Here is an 8,783-nt window from a genome sequence, read left to right on the forward strand (position 1 = left end):
GGCACTAGGCAAGGTTGCCCTCTTACTCCTCTACTATTCAATATTGCTCTTGAACCTTTAGCAATTGCTATTCGTGACTCGCCAAATATTGTTGGTATTACCCGTGGAAACAAAATACATAAATTATCATTATATGCAGATGATTTGTTGTTATACATCTCTAACCCGGAGAAGTCAATTTCTGCTATCTTAGATCTGTTAGCTCAATTTAGTAACTTCTCTGGTTACAAATTGAATCTTAATAAGAGTGAATTATTCCCTTTAAATAAGCATGTACCTACTTATGGACGTTTACCATTTAAATTGGTTACTGATTCATTTATATATTTAGGGATAACAATTACGAAAAAATATAAAGATTTATTTAAAGCTAATTTTTTACCCTAAATTGATCAGATTAAACTTTTATTTACCAAATGGTCGCCAATCTCTTTGTCTTTGATTGGTCAGATTAATGCTATTAAGATGATCATTTTGCCCAAATTTTTGTATATATTCCAATCGGTTCCAATTTTCATCCCAAAATCTTTTTTTTGATAACGTAGATTCAAAATTTTCCTCATATATTTGGCAGAATAAAAATCCTAGGTCAGGTAAAAGGTATCTACAGAAATCTAAAAAGGAGTGGGGGCTCGCCCTCCCAAATTTTAGATTCTATTACTGGGCAATTAATATTCGATATTTAAAATTTTGGTTACGAGATTTGGACGTATCTTTAAACCCTCATTGGGTAAATCTTGAATCTAATTCATTACAAGGGTTTTCCTTGAGTTTGGTTTTAGGAACTTCACTTCCTTTTACTTCTTTTAAATTATATAAACAAATGAATAACCCAATAGTTAAGCATACTTTACGTATATGGTTTCAATTCCGAAGATTTTTTGGGTTTAATCAATTTATTCTAGCAAGTCCCATTATATCAAATTTTCTTTTTCAACCTTCCACAATGGATCAAGCTTTCTTTGATTGGAAAACCAAAGGTATAATATCTTTTCGCGATTTATTTTTGGATAATTGTTTTATGTCTTTTGATCAACTCTCTAATAAATATAACTTACCCAGATCTCACTTTTTTAGATATTTACAGATTAGAAACTTTTTAAACTGTTTCCCCTAATTTTCCACACCCATATCCAATGGACATTTTGGAAAAAATCTTAGATTTAAATCTCTCTCAGAAAAGTGTAGTAGCAATTATATATAATTATGAATTTATGTTCTGATGCTTCTAATAAAATTAAAGCTGACTGGGAAAGAGAACTTGAGATTAATATACCGACTGAAAAATGGGAAAAAATTCTTCAGTTGGTGAATTCATCCTCTGTATGTGCTAAGCATAGGTTGATACAGTTTAAAGTAGTGCACAGGGCTCATATGTCCAAAGATAAACTATCTCGTTATTACTCTTATATTAATCCAATATGTGACAGGTGTCATTTTGAGATAGCTTCTTTAACCCACATGTTTTGGTCATGTCCCTTGTTGGAGAAATATTGGAAAGATATTTCTGATATTATTTCAACGGTCCTAAATATAGACTTACAACCTCATTCAATTACTGCTATCTTTGGACTATCAATGATAGACTTAAATAATTTAACCTCTTCATCACGAAGGATGATTGCATTTCTTACTTTAATGGCTAGAAGGTCCATTTTGTTGAATTGGAAAGAGATTAACCCTCCTAAGTCATTTCATTGGTTTTCACAAACTATGGTGTGTTTGAATTTGGAGAAAATTAGAAGTGCAGTTTATGACCCTTCCATTAAGTTTGAAAAAACTTGGAGGCCATTCATTCAGCATTTTCATTTGATGTAATTTGACCATTTCCAAACTTGTTTTATCTCTCTGTACTGTTGTTGGAGGAGAATGGAGTCGTCGACACTAAGGTTTTCTTCTTTTCCATTTTTAAGTTGTTAGTTTTGCCCAAGTCTTTTAGTTTAGTTGATTAATTTTGTTTTTCTTTGGGGATGGGGTTTTTTTTTTTGGTTTTGTTTTTTTTTTCTTTTTCATGATTTTTTTTCCAGTTTTTTTTTGATTTGTATTATCCATTGTCAGTTCTACATGATTGGGAGCTTTGTTAACTTACACTATTTGATTTTACAATTACTTTTCTTAAGTGTAACAATATATCTCCTACTATTTGTATTATTGCTATGTTTTGTTTCTATATTTCGAAATTAATAAAAAGATTGAAAAAGAAAGAAAGACATCCACCAATTCTCTTTTGTCTATTCTACTTAGTATTTTCTCAAAGAATTCCAATAGATTTGTCAGGCAAGAATATCCTTTAAGGAAACCATGCTGACTTTGGCCTGTTTTATCATGTGCCTCCAAGTACACAGACCTCAACCTTAACAATTGACTCCAATGTCATTCTGACTTCTGAGGTCAAGTTAACTGGCCTATAATTTCCTTTCTTCTGCCTCTCTCCCTTGAAGAGTGAAGTGACATTTGCAATTTTCCAGTCGTCTGCAACCATTCCAGAATCTAGTGATTCTTGAAGGATCATTATTAATGCCTTCATAATCTCTTCAGCCACCTCTTTCAAAACTCCAGGGTGTAGTCCATCTGGTCTTGGTGACTTACCAGACCACAAGAACAATAGACATAGGAGCAGAATTAGACCACTCGGCCCTTTGAATCTACTCCAGCATTCCATCATGACTGACTTTTTTATTCCCCTCAGCCTCATTCTTCTACCTTCATCACATAATCTTTGACGTCCTGACTAACCAAGAACATATCAACCTTTACTTTAAATCTACTCAATAACTTTGCCTCCTATAGCCGTCCATAGCAATGAATTACAAGGATTCACCACCCCCTGGCTAAAGAAATTCCTTCTCATCTTGGTTCTAAATGCATACCACTCTATTCTGAGGCTGTGCCCTCTGGTCCTAGACTCACCCACTATAGGAAACATTCTCTTCACATCCACTCTGTCTAGAGAGGGAACAGAGGGAACGTCGACTCAGACCAGAGGCCTGCGTCGGGCATTTTCATGCCTTACAAGGTGCAGATTGGAAGTCTGTGTGGGGCGTCACTCCTCACACAGACAATAGAGCAATGTGTGGTTAAGTGCCTTGCTCAAGGACACAAACACGCTGCCACAGCTGAGGCTCGAACTAGTGACCTTCAGGTCACTAGACAAACGCCTTAACCACTTGGCCACGTGCCCAACACTCTGCCTAGGTCTTTCAATATTTGATAACTTTCAATGAGATCCATCTTCATTCTTCCAAAATCCAGCTAATACAGGCCCAGAGCCAACAAATGCTCCTCAAACATCAACCCTTTTGTTCCCAGAATCATTCTCATGAACTCCTCTGGACTCTCTCCAATGCAAGTATATCGTTCCTTCGATAAGGGGCCCAAGCCATCCACAATGCTCCAAGTGCAGTTTGACCAATGCCTTATAAAGCCTCAGCATCACGTCCTTTTATTCTAGTCCTCTTGAAATGAACACTAGCATTCCATTTGCCTTCCTTACCATTGACTCAGCCTGCAAGTTAACATTTCGAGAATCCTGCACAAGGCCTTCCAAGTCCCTTCAGTCTTTTCATAGTCATAGTCATAGTCATACTTTATTGATCCTGGGGGAAATTGGTTTTCGTTACAGTTGCACCATAAATAATAAATAGTAACAGAACCATAAATAGTTAAATAGTAGTATGTAAATTATGCCAGGAAATAAGTCCAGGACCAGCCTATTGGCTCAGGGTGTCTGACCCTCCAAGGGAGGAGTTGTAAAGTTTGATGGCCACTGGCAGGAATGACTTCCTATGACGCTCTGTGTTGCATCTCGGTGGAATGAGTCTCTGGCTGAATGTACTCCTGTGACCAACCAATACATTATGTAGTGGATGGGAGACATTGTCCAAGATGGCATGCAACTTGGGCAGCATCCTCTTTTCAGACACCACCGTCAGAAAGTCCAGTTCCATCCCCACATCATCACTGGCCTTACGAATGAGTTTGTTGATTCTGTTGGTGTCTGCTACCCTCAGCCTGCTGCCCCAGCACACAACAGCAAACATGATAGCACTGGCCACCACAGACTCATAGGACATCCTCAGCATTGTCCGGCAGATGTTAAAGGACCTCAGCCCCCTCAGGAAATAGAGATGGCTCTGACCCTTCTTGTAGACAGCCTCAGTGTTCTTTGACCAGTCCAGTTTTTTGTCAATTCGTATCCCCAGGTATTTGTAATCCTCCAACATGTCCACACTGACCCCCTGGATGGAAACAGGGGTCACCGGTACTTTAGCTCTCCTCAGGTCTACCACCAGCTCCTTAGTCTTTTTCACATTAAGCTGCAGATAATTCTGCTCACACCATGATTACGCTGCAGATAATTCTGCTCACACCATGAGCACCATCAGCTTCCAAGAACTCATTTCTATTCCCTGACACAATTGAACTTCCAGCATACTGCTGGTCTTCCATAGTGAAGACTAATGCAAAAAACCTATCCAGTTTGTCTGCCATTTTGTTGTACTCCCCCCCCCATGACTACTGCCCCCAGTGTCATTTCCAGTAGGATGATACCTACTCTCACATCTCTTTTACTCTTTAGCTATTTGAAAAAAATCTTTTGGTATCTTCTTTGATATTATTGGCTAGCTTACCTTTGTATTTCATCTTTTCCCTCCTTACAGCTTTGTTTTTAGTTGCCTTTTGTTCATTTTTAAAAGCTTCCCAATCCTCTAACTTCACACTAATACTTGCTTTATTATATGCCCTCTCTTGCCCTTATGTTGTCTTTGACTTACCACTTCACCCATCGCTGCATCATCCTGCCTTTAGAATACATCTTCTTCTTTGGGATGTATCTATCTTGTGCCTTCTGAATTGCTCACAGAAGCTCCAGCCATTGTTCTGCCATCATCCCTGCTAGTGTCCCCTTCCAATCAACTTCGGTTAGCTCCTCTCTTATGCCTCTATAATTCCCTTTACTTCATTGTAATACTAATACATCTGACTTTTGCTTCACCCTCTCAAACTGCAGGATGAATCACTGTCATCTGAGGGTTCCTTTACCTTAAGTTCCCTAATCAAATCTGGTTCATTACACAACACCAGAATAGCCTTTCCCTTATTGGGCTCAACAACAAGCTGTTTGAAAAAGCCATCTCGCAGGTATTCCACAAATTCCCTCTCTTGGGATGCAGCACCAAGCTTACTTTCCCAGTCTACCTGCACATTGAAATCCTCCATGACTATTGTCCATGACATTGCCCTCTTGACGTGCCTTTTCTATCTCACCATGTAATTTGTAGCCCACCCTGGCTACTATTCAGAGGCCTGTATATACAAGTATCTCCCATCAGTATATCTTTGTCCTTGCAGTATTTTAACTCTACCCACAAGGATTCCACATCTTCTGATCCTATGTCACCTCTTTCTAAGAATTTAATTTAATTTTTTACCAACAGAGCCATGCCACCTCCTCTGCGTACCTGCCTGCTCTTTAATACAATGTGTATCCTTGGATACTGAACTCCCAACTATGATCTTCTTTCAGCCACAACATCATACCTGCCAAATTCTATCAGTGCTACGAGATCATCCACCTTATTCTGTATACAGTGTGCATTTAAATATAACGCCTTCATTCCTATATTCATCACCCTTTACAATTTCATCTCCATGTTAGACTACAATTCATCCCACTGTCTGAAATTTTGCCCTATCATCTGCCTGTCCTTCCTGACAGTTTCATTACACACTGCAGCTGTTTGTATACCAGCTGCCCCATCCTCCGCCCTATCACTACAGTTCCAATCCCCCTCCCAAAATAGTTTAAACCCTGCTTAACAGCTCACAAGGATATTGGTCCCCCTCGGGTTCAGGTGTAACCTGTCCCTTTTGTACAGGTCATACCTTCCCCAGAAGAGATCCCAAAGATCCAAAAAATGTGAAGCCCTGCCCCCTACACCAGTTCCTCAGCCACACACTTTTCTGCCAAGTCATCCTGTTCTTACCCTTATTGGCATGTGGCACAGGTAGCAATCCAGAGATTATTCTGGTTACAACTGAGAGTAAAATCCAGTGATTATTACTCTCCCTCCCACTTTACAATGCTGTAGACCCAATCCAAGATGTCCCCGACCCTGGCACCTGGGAGTCAACAAAGCATTCGGGTGTGTCTCTTTCACATCCACAGATTTTCATGTGTACTCCTCTAACTAGAGGAGAAGATGGTGGCGCGACAACAGTGCGCACGGCCTCTCCGGTGATGAATATCCGTAATCTGTCAAGTAGGGGACCGTGCACAATTCTGATTTGATGGAGACAGATGTAAGAGTATGGAGGAACATCTGGAGAAACTTCTGAAATGCCCGCTTCGCTGCCACTGCTACTGTGTAGTAACCGGAATCTCCGGAGCAGAAGGCCCCGAATCCTCGGCTTTGCGTGTTTCAGCGGCCGAGGTGAGGTTGAAGGCACTTGGCAGAGGATGGCGCTTGGGAGGCTGTATCGGAGGGGCTGGTTGGAGGCTCGAAATTTTCGGATGGATGGACTCAGTCTCGGCTGTGGTCAGCTGCTTCCAAGGCATTGGCAAGTTGATGGTGCCTGGAGATTTATGGCAGGGAGTTTCTCTCTTTTGCCGCCTGCTATCGGGGACTCGGGAGTCAACCGACTTGGGAACTTTGAGACTTTTTTTTACCGTGCCCATGGTTTGTTCTTTATCAAATTATGGTATTGCTTTGCACTGCTGCAACTATATGTTATAAATATGTGGTTCTGTCAGTGTTAGTCTTTGGTTTGTCCTGTTTTTCTGTGTTATCACTCTGGAGAAACATTGTATCATTTCTTAATGCATATATGCATTTCTAAATGACAATAAAAGAGGACTGAGTGTTCTCATAATCTAATCTAATCTAATCTAAAAAAAACTGTGGTGTCCTCTTCCACTACTGCATTCCTCTTCTCTCCCCTTCCCTTTTGAGCCACAGCACCAGACTCAGTGCCAGAGACCCAGTCTCTGTATCTCCCTCCACCCACGGGTCATCCCCTCAACAATATCCAAAATGGCATACTTACTATTGAGGGGATCAGTACTCTGCACTGGCTGTCCATTTCCTTTCCCTCTCCTGACAGTCGCCCACATACGTGCCTCCTGCAATTTAGGTGTGATTATCTCCCTGTAGCTCCTATCTATCACCTCATTTTCCCATATGTAACTCCAGTCCCTTAACATGTTGTTGGCAATAGGATTGTTGTCATGGGGGCTTCAACTTCCCGAATACAAATTGGGACCCTCCTTAGTGCAAGAGGTTTAGATGGTTCAGTATTTATTAGGCACATTCAAATATGTTTAATTCAATATGTAAATAGATCAACAAGAGGAAGGGCTGTACTGGATGTGTTGTTGAGTAATGAGCCTAGCCAGGTGACCAACCTTTCAGTGGGTGAGCAGTTAGGGAACAGTGACCACAACTCCTTGACTTTTAAGATAGTTAAAGATAAGTATGAACCTTGCAGGAGAGTATTAAATTAGAGCAGGACAAATTATGAGATTATTAGACAGGAAGTAAGGAGAATTAACTGGGAATAGCTGGTCCTAGGCAATTCCACATCTGATAATGTGGAGGGTCTTTAAAGACTAACTACACAGAAAATAGGACAGGTATGTTCCAGGAAGAAGGAAGGACAAAGGTGGCTAGGTAACAGAGCCTTGGATGTCGAGAGAGGTGAGGAAGAAAAAGGAAAAGTATGTAAAGCTTAGGAAGCTAGAATCAACAGAATCCTTGACGATTATAAAGAAGCTAGAAAGGAACTCAAGAAGGGAATCCTTGGCAAGTCAGATTAAAGAAAATCCCCAAAATTCTATACATGCATCAAGAACGAGAGGATAACTAGGGAGAGGGTAGGACCACTCAAGGATAAAGGGGGAACATTTGTTCAGATGCAGGGGATATGGGTGAGATTCTTAATGAGAACTTTACATCAGTATTTACCAAAGAGGACATGGAGGATAGGGAGATCAGCGCCAAGCGTATTAATCTGCTAGGGCATTTCAAAGTAAAGGAGGGGGTAGTTCTGAGTATCCTAATGAGCATTACAGTGAAAAAGTCCCCAGGGCCTGATGTGATATACCACAGGTTATTGAGAAAGGCAAGAGAAGAGATTACTGGGGCCTTGACCAATATTTTTGGGTCTTCTCTAGCCACAAGCAAGATCCTGGAGGACTGGTGTGTGTTCCATTATTCAAGAAGAGAACCAGGGATAACCCTGGAAACTATAGACTGGTGAGTCTCATATCAGTGATGGGGAAGTTACTGGAGAGAATTCTTAGGAATAGGATTTAAAAGCATTTGGAAAATGATGGCCTAATTAGAGAGAACCAGCATGGCTTTATGTGTAACAGGTTGTGTCTTACTAACTTAATTGAGCTTTTTGACAATGTGGTGGGGTGATTGATGGAAGTAGAGTTATGAATATTGATATCATGTATTTTAGTAAAGCGTTTGATGAGGACCATTATGGGAGGCTCACCCAGAAGATTAAGATGCATGGGATCCATGGTAAAATGGAATTTTGGATTCAGAACTGTCTTACCCATAGAAGATGGAGTTTAGTGGTTGAAGGGACTTATTCTAGCTGGAAGTTTGTGATTAGTCATGTTCCACAGGGATCTGTACTGGGACCTCTGCTGTTTGTGATGTTGATAAATGACCAAATGAAAATATATATGAATGGGTTAGTAAGTTTGCAAATGATACAAAGGTTCATGGTGTAGTGGATAGCATAGAAGACCGGCAAAGAATACAACGAGA

This window comes from Mobula birostris, chromosome 3, assembly GCF_030028105.1.
Source record: "Mobula birostris isolate sMobBir1 chromosome 3, sMobBir1.hap1, whole genome shotgun sequence".
NCBI classification, from domain to species: domain Eukaryota; kingdom Metazoa; phylum Chordata; class Chondrichthyes; order Myliobatiformes; family Myliobatidae; genus Mobula; species Mobula birostris.